We start from the raw sequence: 14,522 nt of genomic DNA, 5'->3' as shown, positions 1-14,522 counted from the left end.
AGTTTTACAGTGATTTTGCTGCATTTTCATGTGTGCCATGTTTTGAAGGTGATGAAAAAGCCCCATCACTGTGCTTTTCTGCACAAAGCTGTAAGATCCTATCTCGGTTTAGCACAGTAAACCTTCATGAGGGATGGTCATTCTTTTCTGAATTTCATACCACTCGTGTGTATAAAGAAGAGGCTGTGTTCTGAAGACTCCTGGCAAGTGTACTGTTGGTCTCAGATAAACTTTCCCACCTCCTGTATCCCATAATATATCAGCTGGGTTTTGGAAGACTTAGCACAGACTAGTGGTGGGTTAACCAGTTGCCCTTTGTGCTACATTTGGCCCTTGGAGACGCACAGTAAATTGTGGTAAACAAAATAGTTTACCCATAGAAATAGTAAATGCCTTTAGGGTGTAGCTTTGCAGTTTCGGGCTCATTCTGTTTCTGGGGGCGTCCAGTGTATAACCCCCCCAGCCCCATTTCAGTTCATTCCCTGGGGTGTTTTGTTGTGGCTCAGTGATGGCAAATAAGAGCTACGTGCTTAACGTCTCCTGTCGAAAGAACAGACCTCCATTCCCTTAGCCTCCTTCCACCCACCTCCACTGTCCATCAGACAACAAGTGCACACGGCCATCTCTTTCACATGAAAGTTGCTTCTTTGTTTTTGGGTGCATTTTGATCATTTGCTAATAATGGACAGCATTTCTGATTTTCTGCTTCCCTTGTCAGACAGAGAGTCACGCGCCTAAGATCTGACTCTCCTTGAGGCTGGGAGCTTTTGTATATCTTTGTTCTCGATGTTCTAGAGAAGACAGATGTTCTTATCTCATTCTGAAAAGTCATTATTAAATCAATTTGCTTTTCCTTTGCATGTGTTTGAAGTGCCTGTCCTGTGAAATGCTTTACAGCTTTAAATCACAAGGTCTTGTGTGTTTTATTTATCAAATGATATTTATTGTAAAGCATGGAAATGATACATTCCAAGCTTAGGCTGTAAATCATTAAGAGTTGAATCTGTTCATTCTTAGGCTTGCAGAAAACATTTCAGCTAGAAAATGAAATAGAAATAACTGTTATTCCTAAATCCCACAGGCCTAACTGAATGATTGTAACCCTATACCATTTTGATCATTCTTAAGGGCAAAATAAATGTAAAAACTGAGATGTACTAAATATATTTGCTGGACATATAAATACATTTTATGGCCATATCAAATATTTAAGAACTCACTTTTAAGAAAATCTGAGTTTGTACTGATTGTCCTAGTATTATAACAGACATGCAGCATCCCAAAAACAGGAAACAAAATTTTGTTATACCTGGGAGGTATAGCATTTAGTTTGTAGACTAAAATATAGATATAAAAATAAAATAAGTAATAAATTAAACTTGCAGTTTGAATTGTTCTTTCTCCAGGGTATGGTAGGCAAATATTAAAATCCAGTCCAGTTATTCTGCACTACCACAAGCAGTTTAATTTTGCATTTCACACAAAATCAGGGTGTGAATTGAAATGATCCCTTTCAGGGCACTGAACTACTGTGCAGTATATGGAACGTCCATGGAGCTGTCTGCACCATTAACCATGACAGGTCAGCACTTGGTTTGCGTAGCTCTGATCTGAAAGTGCGGTACTGTAGCTCTTGAAACTTCATGCGACTCATCACCTATTTCTCTGCTGCTTAAAATTAAATCGACAGGTCGTGAAACGAGCCTGGCTACAGAGCACAAATGATATGAACTGCAAGGAGCGCAACTTAAAAAACAAAATTCAGGTTATAATAATGTAACTCATACGGCCTCCATTGCTTGCGAGAGCCGGCTTACCAGCGCGGTGACGTCACCGCCCTTCCCTGTGGATAGCAGGGCCCGCAGCCGCTGGGCTGATGGGAGATTTCCCTTTGGCTCAAGAGGCTGGGTCCCTGTTGAGTGATGCCGGAGGCCTGGGTTCGAGTCCCCAACGGTGGGGGGGCTGACCTGATGTGGCAGCGGTGAGGGTGCCCACGTGAACCCCGGAGAGTTACATTGGTGTCAGCAGTGGGATGGGATAGCCCTTTGCTGAGGACGGTGAGTTGAGCGGAGGAGAGTGTAACGCGTACGGCCTCCATTGCTTGCGAGAGCCGGCTTACCAGCGCGGTGACGTCCTGCCCTTCCCTGTGGATAGCAGGGGCCGCAGCCGCCGGGCTGATGGGAGATTTCCCTTTGGCTCAAGAGGCTGGGTCCCTGTTGAGTGACGCCGGAGGCCCGGGTTCGAGTCCCCAGCGGTGGGGGGGCCGACCTGATGCGGCGGCGGCGAGAGCGCCCACGTGAACCCCGGAGAGTTACAATAACTTAAACTATTCTATTTCTGTTAAGGAACAAATACAGATGAATTTGAGAAGAGTAGAAGGAAAGAAGAAAAACAAAAGTACAGTCTGTAAAGCCTTGGTCATGTGTGTTACATGTACGGTATATGCAGTGTGGTATAATGTAGTTTGCATAAAGCTAAAGATATCCTTGCTGAGTCAAGTCCATTCAGCCCTGGCAGAGTTTGGTCATGTGTGTGACCCCACTCAGGGGAATTCTGTCAGGCTTGGTAACGTGTACGTATGTGTGTCAAAACCCAGTGTCGTTCTGAGAACTATTTTTTTGTAGCACACGAGCGGCTCTGATGAAAGAACGCACACCAGGAGAAAAGTATTTACAGAGGAGGAGAAAAGGGCATGGAACTGCCATTTTCAGAGTTAGTTTCACGCTGGTGAGTAAATAAAAAGAATAAAAGCACCACAACGCTTTGGCATTTTGCATCTGATGGATTTTAATCTTTCCCCCCCTACTTGTCCCGAAAACGCCTAGGGTGACCACCACGCCCCCCGACCAGTCGCTCTTCAAGACGGGGCTTGGTCAAGACAAGAGCAGCTGCCCTCCCGACGGCTCTCTTGGTGTTGAGGTGCGACATCCTCTCAGAGAAATCCGACACTGGAAGTTTAATGTGTGATTTCACTCACACAGCGAGGCCTCTGTGCAAGAGGCAGTGTCAGCTGTTAGGGCAGCTGTCCGGCAGAGGGCAAAGGGATCCTGAGTTTTGGTGTGTGTGTGTGTGTGTGTGTGTGTGTGTGTGTGTGTGTGTGTGTGTGTGTGTGTGTGTGTGTGTGTGTGTGGGTGGGGGGGAGGCTAGCACAGACTGTGGCTAACTTGTTACGGCACAGAACTGGCTCAGGGGAGGCAGTGGGTGCCCTGTCGCGTTTGAGTCTCAAATGTTCAAGTGGGCAGTGGCTCAGTGAAGCTGCCAACTCCTTCCGGCTGTGCTCCTGTCACCAGCCAGCAGAGACTGGGACTCCCCGGGTGCTGGCGCGGAGTGAGCCAACCTCCCACCTGGGCGAGGTGGGTCTCTCTGGCCAGGACCCTCTCAGCTCTTGGACCACAGGCGGCTGCAGGTGTGCAGCGAGCTCGGTGAGCGGTGAGCTGCTCCTCCTACCAGCGATCCCTCTCTTGTGTGGGACCGGTCTCCCTGGGAGGGGTCGCAAAGCCTGAGGAGCTGGTCCTGGGGTCAGGAAATGTGATTCTGAGAATGGACTTGAAGTCGCAGCTGGTAATTCAAAGTTGGATGGGTACATTAAAAAAAACAATGTTACATTACAGATGTCACATGGTTAAATGTATGAACAGCAGTTATGAAATTGCGGCCGGAGCTACAGATATCCCAGAGTTTGCAAGGAATGTGAAACGGTCAGTTGAGCGGACTGTTGCTTCAATGAAGGGTTTGACTGAGGACGTGGAAGAGCTCAGAGAGTCAGGGTGGGGGCAGATGCGGGCTGGACTGCACTGTGAGCGGCTGCCACCCAAGACCTGGGTCTTCTCTGGCATCTTTTAGACTAGGAAGCAGCGTCTCTGCTTTGTCTCAGTCTATAAGACTGAAACTCCATAATCTGTGAGGAAAGAACATGCTGACAAACGGTCAGTTGAGTGCTGATCGTCGCAATGCAGTTTCGGCAAACTGGGAAACATCTGGACCGCCACCCCAGAGCCTGGTGGGACACTGTGCTGTAGCTCCTGAAAAGCTCTCTCGCGTCTTGCTGTGACACGGCAGCACCTGCTGCTGACTGATAACTTGTCGCAGCTCCGTGTCCTCAGGTCCGTTCCTGACATGTGACGCTCGCCAGCACGGCTGGGGCCCGCGCGCTGATCCTGCCCTCTCGGAGGAAGTAGCACAGCGTCACTGACTGTTGGCGCCGGGGGGAAAGACCCTGATCTGGGTAGCTCTCTGACTGGTCAAGCATCTGGTCACCACGCGTAAAACTACAGTCCATAGAAACAGAATCCATCTGTTTGCTATTTTAATTCATCCATTTCTATTCATTCATCCAGGGTACACCCTAGACAGTACGCCAGACAATCACAGGGCAGACGCACACACACTCACACCAGAGCCAGTTTTCATAGAAGACAGTTAACCTACCAGCATGTCTTTGGACTGTGGGAGGCAACCCATGCGCTCATGGGGAGAACATGCAAACTCCACACAGACAGCACCCCAGGTCTGTGATTGAACCCAGGGCCCCAGGGCTACAAGGCAGAAATGCTAGCCACTGCACATTTCAGGCTATTTACTGTCTCATTAATGTAAGGCAATCAACCTTACCATTATCTGTAAGAGACTCCCGCTGACGCACTGCAGGCTCCTGTGTAAGCCAACTTCAGCTGCACCTGCAACATTAAACTTGTATTTGATACACTGCTTTTCTGCTCTATCCAGGACATTTCGTACTTGAGCCTGCATGATTTCTAATGTTCAACCCGGTGCCACCGTGCCATTGGAGCCGTGTCGGTTTCCCCCAGTCATTGCTGATTGACACCTAAGGAGTGTTGAAGCAAGTAGGCTTTCTGTCTTTACTGGATTCCACGTGGCCTTGATTCAGCGTTATTTCTGTCACTGTGTCGTGATACAGTACCTCTCAGCCCCGCTGCTTGACAATGATCGCTTCTCACCAGCAGGGGGCAGCAGAGCAACAGCCTTCTCATCGACGAGCAAAGTACTCGGGGTACGCATTGGCATCAAAAACATCTCATTATTACTGATACATTTATAGTTGGTGTATTGCCCTTTTTTTCTATTTTACTGTATTCAAAAAAGGATACCAAGAACATTAGATCTGCTATTTTTTGGATTTGGACCAAAATCCTTTTATTTTTCTTCAAACGTCCACAAACTCCTTCAACTATATAAATAAATCTAAAGAGACAAATTATATTTAAGTACATTAAAAAAAACACTGAATTAAATTGATTATTAGACGTTCTCTGTAAGAACAAGAGATGAATAGAATATTACTGGAAAAACAAGTAGCAGTTGACTTTCAAGAGAAAGAGGCAGTAATGCTTCAACTCCACCAGCTCTGCCCTCTGGTTGGGTGTTTTGTTTTCTTGTGTCTCCTGTGTTTCTTTAGAGGGGTAACTGCTGCTTTCTGGTGAACTGAGAAGCGTCATACAGTATAGATCACACTGACAGACATTTGCTGAAAGTTTTCTAATTAGTGTCTGGGAACGGGGATGATGTCAGTGTGATCAGACGAAACGGTACGTTAATTAAGGGGCCCCAGGAGGCGGACAGGAAACTTCTGTGATGTAGTGGATTGTATTCAGTCAGGAGTGGGTGTTGGAGTGTTTTAGTGCTGTCATGGGCTTTGGGGAGCATTAGGAACTGTGCAGGTGGTCACTAAGTGCTTATTTGCAAGTGTCTTTTTATTAAGAGTGTGCCGATGTTCCTATCCTCCAAATAATCCGTTTTAACACACTCCTGTTTTGACAGGAATCGCCTCCTCGGTTTTGACTTTCCAATTGTTAATATCCGTCTGACAGCTCTGGAGAGCCCCTAACCCACCTACAGTGGAGACATTTACCATTTAGCACAGCCCGAGATCCACAGGTGCTGTGGTGGCACTGTGGCTAAGGATCTGCACCTGTGGCTGGAAGGTTGCCGGTTCGTATCCCACGGCTGGCAGAGGAATCCTTCTCCGTTGGGCCCCAGAGCAAGGCCCTTAACCCCAGCTGCTCCAGGGGTGCTGTATAAATGGCTGACCCTGCGCTCTGACCCCAAGCTTCTCTCCCTGTCTGTGAGTCTCATGGTGAGAAAGCTGGGGTATGCAAAAAGACAAATTCCTAATACAAGAACTTGTATATTGCCAATAAAGTGATCTTATCTTATCTACAGAGCCTAACAGGCATTGATTATCAGCACTGATTGGAGGAATGAAGCCCCTCTTTAGGGACGAGCCTGAGCCTTGCAAATCCTGGCAGTCGCTTTATTTTGTGTGGGAAGCCCGATCCTTTGACTGACAACACTCCCGGCCCGTCTTTGCGGATCTCTGGTGAAGATGCTCGTGAGTGTGTCGGGATATGTAGCTCTGTCTTGTCATTCGGTCTCCTCCGGGAGGAGGCAGTATTAACGCCCCACCTGCTGGCAGCTGGCACTGGGAGTGGCGGTGGTTGTGCTGCTAAGGTCTTCGGCCAGCTCCCCGAGCAGCCGCACCCCTCTGTCACTCCTGTCTGTGATTGACCCGGGAGAGGCAGATCTCGGTCACAAGCTATTGCCCATTTCAGCTGTCACGGAAAACAATAGGAACGATATCACCTGCGATCCCCAGGACTGACGGCGGGCAGGGCTGATTTACTGTGGGGTTCTGACAATGATTAGCACGCGGGGGGCGGGGCGGGGGGGGGGATTCTGCCTTTGCTCTGGTCAAACAAACCTAAAGCTCTGTGTTTCTTTACCACAGCCAGCCAGCCAGCCAGCCAGCTCTGCGGGTCCTGTGATTGCTGTACTCAGCCCAGGCAGATTGATCTGAGGTGAGTGGCTGACAGTCCATCCATCTGCTTGGCCTGGGGCTCCCTCGCATTTCTGAAGCACATTCCCACAATCCCCTTGAAGCCCCGTGCTCACGAGTCTGGCTCTCTCGCTGGGAGAGACCCTGTGACCCCCCTATGTCATAGAGAGAGAGTCTATCTGCCCCTGCCAAGACCACGGTCTTAGATTCAGTGGAAATGTCTTGTTTTTCCAGTTGGAAATGTCCTCTCTGCCAACATCCATCATGTGTTGAAATTTTTTCTTCTGAATGCTGCTGTTCCACGGGAATCGCTGCACCGAGAGTTTGGTCTTTGACAAAGCCCTCACCGCTTGACACATGTGTATGCCAAGCAATGTTTAAGAACTGTATTTCCTTCTGCAACGTTTAAAAGCTCAGCAAAATCCTGGTTAAAGCATGACATAGCATGGAGAGGAGTGAGCAGAAAGCTGAAGAGCTCGTGCAAAACTTCCACGATTACCTGTCAGAAGGGCTCTCTGAGCAAAGATGTGATCTTTTGGGTTTATTAAGGAGAGGGAAAATTCCTTTGCTGAGCTGTGTTTCCCACTGCATTGATCTTCCCATTGTCCCAGTCATTCAGTCAATTGAAAACGAATTATTTTAAAGAAAACAAAAAACCCCAGCCGGGCTTAAATTTAAAGCCACCTGTCAATATCCCATCGGGAAACTCGGCGATCCGTGCTCACCCACAATCGGGTTTCCCACCGGAGCAGAGCCAGAGGCAACTGTTGCACACCAGGCTGGTCACGAGGGATGAGAGAGGCCATGGATGTTTGGACTCTGGCCCACATCTTCCCTCCTCCTTCTCACTTTCTGCCTCTCGAAATGTCAGTTGGTTTCTCTCTCTTTGTCCTACAGATTATCGGGGGGGGGGGGGGGGTCTCGAAGCCAAGTTTAATCTGCAGGGTTAACCCCGTCCCAGGAGGTATGCAAGGGAAATGCGAATAATTCACACCCTGAGATTTAGGTGGTTTTGAAATCCTGACAAAGTGTTTTCATGTGGGGGGGTCAGCAAGGGGGGTGTTCTGAATGTACCAAGTCCTCCTCAGCTCCCCCGGGCCCCTCTCCACCCGCCTGTCACAGACCCACCAATGAGGGCCCATGCCGCGGAGTGTAGAGTTGGCGGGCTGTACTTGTCCTGTCTCCAAATGCAGCTGGCAAGCAGGCAAATGGCAGACCTGCCGCATTCACCCCCTGTCTCAATGGTGCGTTGTGTGACGGCAATGGAGATGTGGAACAGTGCGGCTGAAGAGAACCGGTCTTCTCAGTTGCTCAGCGCCTGCCCGGTGCCAGTGGCTTTTCGAGTGCGAATGTTGCCGAGCGCCTGTGTGTATTTTTGTGTCCTCGGACGAAAAAACCAGTATCGTTCCCTTCGTGCTGCGCCTGGGCCTCTCCGCTGAGCTCGCAGCGAGGAAGAAAGCTCATTCAGGTGAGGTGTTAAACCCAGGTCCCGACCTCGTCGAAGGTCCCCTGGCACTGTTTGAAAGAGATGGTGTCCTGGCCAAACTCCACCCTGGATTGTGCCGTTGGGAATCCCTAAACTTCCCCCTTATTTCACCTGAGCCGCAGTTCCCTCTCCTCCCACCCCCTCCTGCTGCTAGTGCAGGTTGGGGGCCACACTGCAGCAGTAAATAAAGTGGGGGGGGGTCTCCTCTCTGCAAAGTGCCTGAGGTCTTTGAAAAGTGATTGGGGAGCACTCTATAGATGCAAGGAATCAATTCTTTTTACATAATCCGCCAGCTCGTTTCTCACCTTGGCGACCGCGAGTGATTAATTGCTGCCCCCCTTTTCTTCCCTGTGCTCCCCTAAACGAGGAGGGGCTGTCGGCCGTGCGGGTAATTACCGACACAAGCACTCACAGCTCCGCACTCGTATCGGTACCTCATGGGCAGCAGATGGAATTTCACTGTCCTTCATGCTGGATGCTGCTCAGCTCATTAGTCTGTAGGCGAGGACTGGAGAGTAAACTATTATTATTTGCAATAGTATTAACAATAGTCTCTCTTCTGTGCCTTTCAGAAATGCTGAGACTTAATTCAGTCTGCATGTAGAGATTTTTCAGCAAACAGACATGGTGTGGAATGAGGTACAAGACGAAGCACAAAAGGGAGAAAATACAAACACCTGTGCCCTGGCACAGGGGCTTATTGCAGAGGAGAATGTAGACAAACGTTGCTGGAGATGTCTCGTGTTTCAAGTTTCTTGCTTTACATCATGAGACATAAAACCGAGGTACTGACTCTCTAAGGTCATTAAATATCCCAGGGTGTTTCTTGAAAAGAGTAGGGGTGTTACCCGGGAGTCCTGGCCAAATTTCCCCCCGGTCTTTACTAATCGTATTAAAGTGGGACAGTGGCTCTGGCTAAGGATCTGCGCCTGTGGCTGGAAGGTTGCTGGTTAATATCCTGCAGCTGGCAGAGGAATCCTACTCCGTTGGGCACCTGAGCAAGGCTGTTAACCCCAGCTGACCCTGCGCTTTGACCCCAAGCTTCTCTCCCTGTCTGTGTGTCTCATGGAGACCAAGCTGGGGTATGCGAAAAGACAAATTCCTAATGCAAGAAATTGTATATGGCTGATAAAGTGATCTTATCTTATCATGCCCTCCTAATAATCCCCATCTCTGAACTGGCTTCATCACTCTGTTTTCCTCCCCACTGAGAGCTGGTGTGTGGGGAGTGTACTGGTGCACTATGGCTGCCGTCGCATCATCCCACACATCCCCATTACCTGTAAAGAACTTTGAGTGGAGTGTCCAGAACAGCGCTATATAAGTGTAAGGATATTATTATCTTCTCTTGCTGTTACTGTAATTGTTAGCAGTAGTAGTCAGAGCCGTTGATCTAGTTGCTGTAATTGTCACAGTTTCAGCAGTAGTAACACCACTGATAGCATTAATCACACCAAGCCTCCTTTTTGAACTGTTTTCTAATTTCGGCCTTTCCAAAAACACCCACTTACACACCATATCCTAATGTCAGGCCCAGGCCCTGCCAAACGACAGGCGTCTCCAGTCCTGCAGGAAAAAACTTAATTAGAGCACTGCATCTCACCTGCTGTATCAGAAGCCCTCATCATATCCCCTGCTTGCATTTCAATTTCAAACCCGGGCTCGTTATCGGCACGCTATTGAACATGCAAAATTACTGCTTCTTCCCCATCCTCGCACAGAGCAGCATATACTGTGAATTGTAATAGTTGAGCACTTGTCTTTTGTAGCTGAAGGATTCGGTCTTTGAGATTCTGATGGACTCCTGCTTGTGTCTTTAATAAAAAGAGATTCTCACAAACGGCACTGCCCTGCATCGAACCAATTTAGTTGGTGCCCAGAAGACACCAGGGCCTCCATTGCTGATGTAAAATAAACATTTTAAATGCATCTTATTAGTTGAAAAGAATTGTCTCAGCGCCTGTCATTCTTTATACTGTACAGCAAGCAAACAATCTGTTAAGAAGTACCAGTGTGCATTTTGGATTTCTCTCAGGCCCTGTAAGAGTGAACAGCTTTTGTTCTGTGTGCTGTGATTTCCAAACCTCTTTCTCCTCTTAATTACTCAGTGTTCTCTTGCAAACAAGTCAAGGCTGCAATAATCTCACTGTAGTAGGCCCTTGTCAAAACCTATTTTTCACCACAGAGCACAGGTTCCTGCTTTGTCATTAAACCTCCAAGAGCCTTTTGGGGGAAAAAACACAACATATGCCCTTCCCTTCAGTTATAATACACAGGTTAAAACTTAACTTACTTTTTTATTCTTTAATCTGATGTGAGTGAACACCTTGTGGGTCCAATTCTTACATGCTTTGCTCCCATAAGTCCAGAAAAAGGTGGCACAGTGGTCAGCATTACTGCCTCCCAGCACTGGGGCCCTGGGTTCAATTCCTGGGGTGCTGTCTGTGTGGAGTTTGCATGTTCTCCCCGTGTTCATGTGGGGTTGCTTCCCACAGTCCAAGACATACTGGTAACTTCTGGGAAATTGGCTTCTGGGAAAATTGACCCCAATGTGAGTGTGTATCTGCCCTGCAAGGAACTAGTGTCCTGTCCAGGATGTATCCTGTTTTGTCCCTGTTGCTTGCAGGGATAGGCTCTGTATTAGAAGATGCATGGATGGGTTTTGGATCATAAGCACCATGTCAGGGGTAAATTGTTCGGTTATGCAGCATTATATCATACAACAGCTGTAAAAAGTCGTGGACTGCAAAGTGTTGCATAATGAAGGAGAAATACATCTCAGTGTTATGAGTAAGCTGACCCTAAGGCCATGCGTTGTGACGACACAGGTTTTTGAAGCTGCCCAGGGAAGGAAGAAATGAATGTATACGTTGGCAAATTGGTTGTTACATCTGTCCCAGATCAATATTAGAGTTTAATCAACATGGGTCAGCATTGCAAAACACTGTAACTTAATAGATGTTTATGGTTTTGCTTTTGTAATGAATCATGGGACATGACCTTCATGAATTTTTTAGTTGTAATTACATTTTCTAATTGCCTCGTCACGCAGTGTCCTAATTAGTACACATTTTCCGATCAATAAGCAATATGGATCAGGCAGTCTCTTCTTCAATCACACTAATTCCTGTTCAGGGGTTGAGGATATTAGCAGCAATTTAAAGGACACTAAATTGTAAAATTAAGCTCACATCTCGAAATAGAATGGGTTGCTTCACAACAGAAATATAAATACATGATAGAAAAACATGTTAACATTTTCTAGGCTGAGCACCGAAACAGTATATATTCGGGAAAGGTTTTTAACTTCAATCGTCTTCCGTGGTCTAACTCCATTTAAGACAGCTTTAAAAACCCATCTTGTTTGAATGTTTTAGGGATTATGGAGTCGTGTGGATTATTGAGATCTGTTTATTCAAAATTGCAAGTTCTTGTACAAACACACTTCCCCACAGACAGCGGAACGTCCTGCAGGAGTAACGGTCACAGAATGATTAATAACACTCGCAGACTTTGCAGGACTTGCACGTTTGTGGCTCGGCCTTGTTGATAAGGGAAATCTTTGGATTTTTGCATGAGTTGTTTTGGTGGCAGGTAGTGCTTGCAGTGTCTGCAGGGACACCCTGGGGATAGGTGTTAGTCACATACAGATTTCACCAAGCACTACAAATGTAGATCTAAAGAAAACCACCCTTGCAGCAGTTTTGAGTATTTCAGTTTACAAAACTACTGTATGTAGGGCAGAGTGGTGGCACTGTGGCTAAGGCTCTGCACCTGTGCTTGGAAGGTTGACGGTTCAAATCCCGTGGTTGGCAGAGTAATCCTACTCTGTTGGGCCCCTGAGCAAGGCCCTTAACCCCAGCTGCTCTAGGGGCACTGTATAAATGACTGACCCTGCGCTCTGACCCCAAGCTTCTCTCCCTGTCTGTGTGTCTCATGGAGAATGAGCTGGGGTATGCGAAAAGATAAATTCCTAATGCAAGAAATTGTGTATGGCTGATAAAGTGATCTTTATGCTCAGCAGCCATATCACTGTGCAACACACTGAAGTTAAGCAGGTGTGAGCCTGGCTAGTACCTGGATGGGAGACCTCCTGGGAAAAACTAAGGCAGGGAGAGGTGTTAGTGGGACCAGTAGGGGGCATTCACCCCATTACCTGTAAAGAGCTTTGAGTGGTCTGCCTGCTGACTACAGTGCCTGCTTCATATGCCCCTGTACAGCATTCACACTCTTTGGACTGTGGCTTTCTGTGAATTCCCAATATGAGGCTCCAAATAGGACCCTGTAGGACCCTGTGGTCCATGTGGGTCCTAATGCCCCAGTATAGTGACAGGGACACTATACTGTAAATAAGCGCCGTCCTTCGGATAAGACGTAAAACCGAGGTCCTGACTCTCTGTGGTCATTAAAAATCCCAGGGCATTTCTTGAAAAGAGTAGGGGTGTTACCCTGGTGTCCTGGCCAAATTTCCCATTGGCCCTTACCAATCACGGCCTCCTAATAATCCCCATCTATTAATTGGCTTCATCACTCTGCTCTCCTCCCCACTGGTAGCTGGTGTGTGGGGAGCGTTCTGGCGCACTATGGCTGCGGTCACATCATCCAGGTGGGGCTGCACACTGGTAGTGGTGGAGGGGGGTCCCCATTACCTGTAAAGCGCTTTGAGTGGAGTGTCCAGAAAAGCGCTATATAAGTGTAAGAAATTATTGTTATTATCTTGTCTTATCTTAGAGCAATAGTGTAACCATGTATGAAACCTTTTATCACTATTTTCATTATGGAGCTGCACAACAACAGGGTCTCCACTCACGTATAGAATATAGAATATAGAATATACAATTATCACCCAAGTCAAATTTTCAACCAAGCAACAGCAAAATTAACAGATCTATCTTTAATTAACAATAGTGGCTTGCACCCCCCCTCTTCCTTTCTGTAAACGTTGCATGCTGTGAGTACAGCTTTAGGGTTAAGGGCTGAAAGATTGCTGTTTGTGGATTTTGGAACATGTGTGTGCCCGTCTCTGGGAGTGGGAAATGCTATTCTTGATTATTACGTATTAAGTGAGACAAATACGCTGTCAAAACGATACAACACATTTGGTTTAATATGTGAGCGGATTTTCCCACGTCTTGGCACAGAGGTGAAGATTGATCTACGTTTGCAAACGAGGGAACACAGATGGTAAGGAATGAGCTACTGTGTCTTAATGATGTACATTAACACCTCCCACGACAGAAGACTTTCATACTGCTGCTCCTCAGCCGGTCCGCTGGTCCACTGCTCCACTGAACCCACACCTCCAGCACAGAAACATTCTTCTGGGTAAAGTTTGTTCACCTTAGTCCTACCTTCTCAAGTCAAGTCTTTCTTTCAGAACTCCGCTGATGGCCCGATTTTTCCTGTTTTTCCTTTTCTGGAAGTTTCAATTAAATACTCCCATTGCAACATTGGGTAACAACAGCCATCAAATGTGTTGATATACATCAGTCCTGAAATATTAGCATTAGCGTCGGGTCATTATTTGATCACACTGCAAGTTATTATTGTCGTTATTTGTCTAGTCTTTATCCTTGGTGGCAAACATTAAAAATGAAATAGCCTTTTTTCGATACAGGACCATTCATTGTACACTATCTCAAGTTACTGTACAATAATTGATTACACACAAGAGTCAGGTGTACACAAATAAATGCGTTAAATAAAACAATTAGAAATGACAATGAGTTGTAATGAGAATGCACAGAGTCCCATAGTGTCCTAGTGTCTCCCGGTGTCTCCCAGTGTGTCCTGGCATGTCCCGGTATTTAATAATAATAATAATAATTGATTACACTTATATAGCGCTTTTCTGGACACTCCACTCAAAGCGCTTTACAGGTAATGGGGACTCCCCTCCACCACCACCAGTGTGCAGCCCCACCTGGATGACGCGACGGCAGCCATAGTGCACCAGAACGCTCACCACACACCAGCTCTCAGTGGGGAGGAGAACAGAGTGATGAAGCCAGTTCAGAGATGGGGATTATAAGGAGGCCATGATTGGTAAGGGCCAATGGGCAACATCCCTGCTCTTTCCGAGAAACACCCTGGGATTTTTAATGACCACAGAGAGTCAGGACCTCGGTTTTACGTCTCATCCGAAGGACGGCGCCTGTTTACAGTCCTGGGGCATTAGGACCCACACGGACCACAGGGTCCTACAGGGTCCTGTTTGGAGCCTCATACTTTCACAGAAAGCCA

The sequence above is a fragment of the Atractosteus spatula genome, chromosome 18 (assembly GCF_055471065.1).
Source record: "Atractosteus spatula isolate fAtrSpa1 chromosome 18, fAtrSpa1.hap1, whole genome shotgun sequence".
Classification (NCBI taxonomy): Eukaryota; Metazoa; Chordata; class Actinopteri; order Semionotiformes; family Lepisosteidae; genus Atractosteus; species Atractosteus spatula.
The sequence above is the reverse complement of the archived record's forward strand: the minus strand, read 5'-3'. Positions refer to the sequence as shown.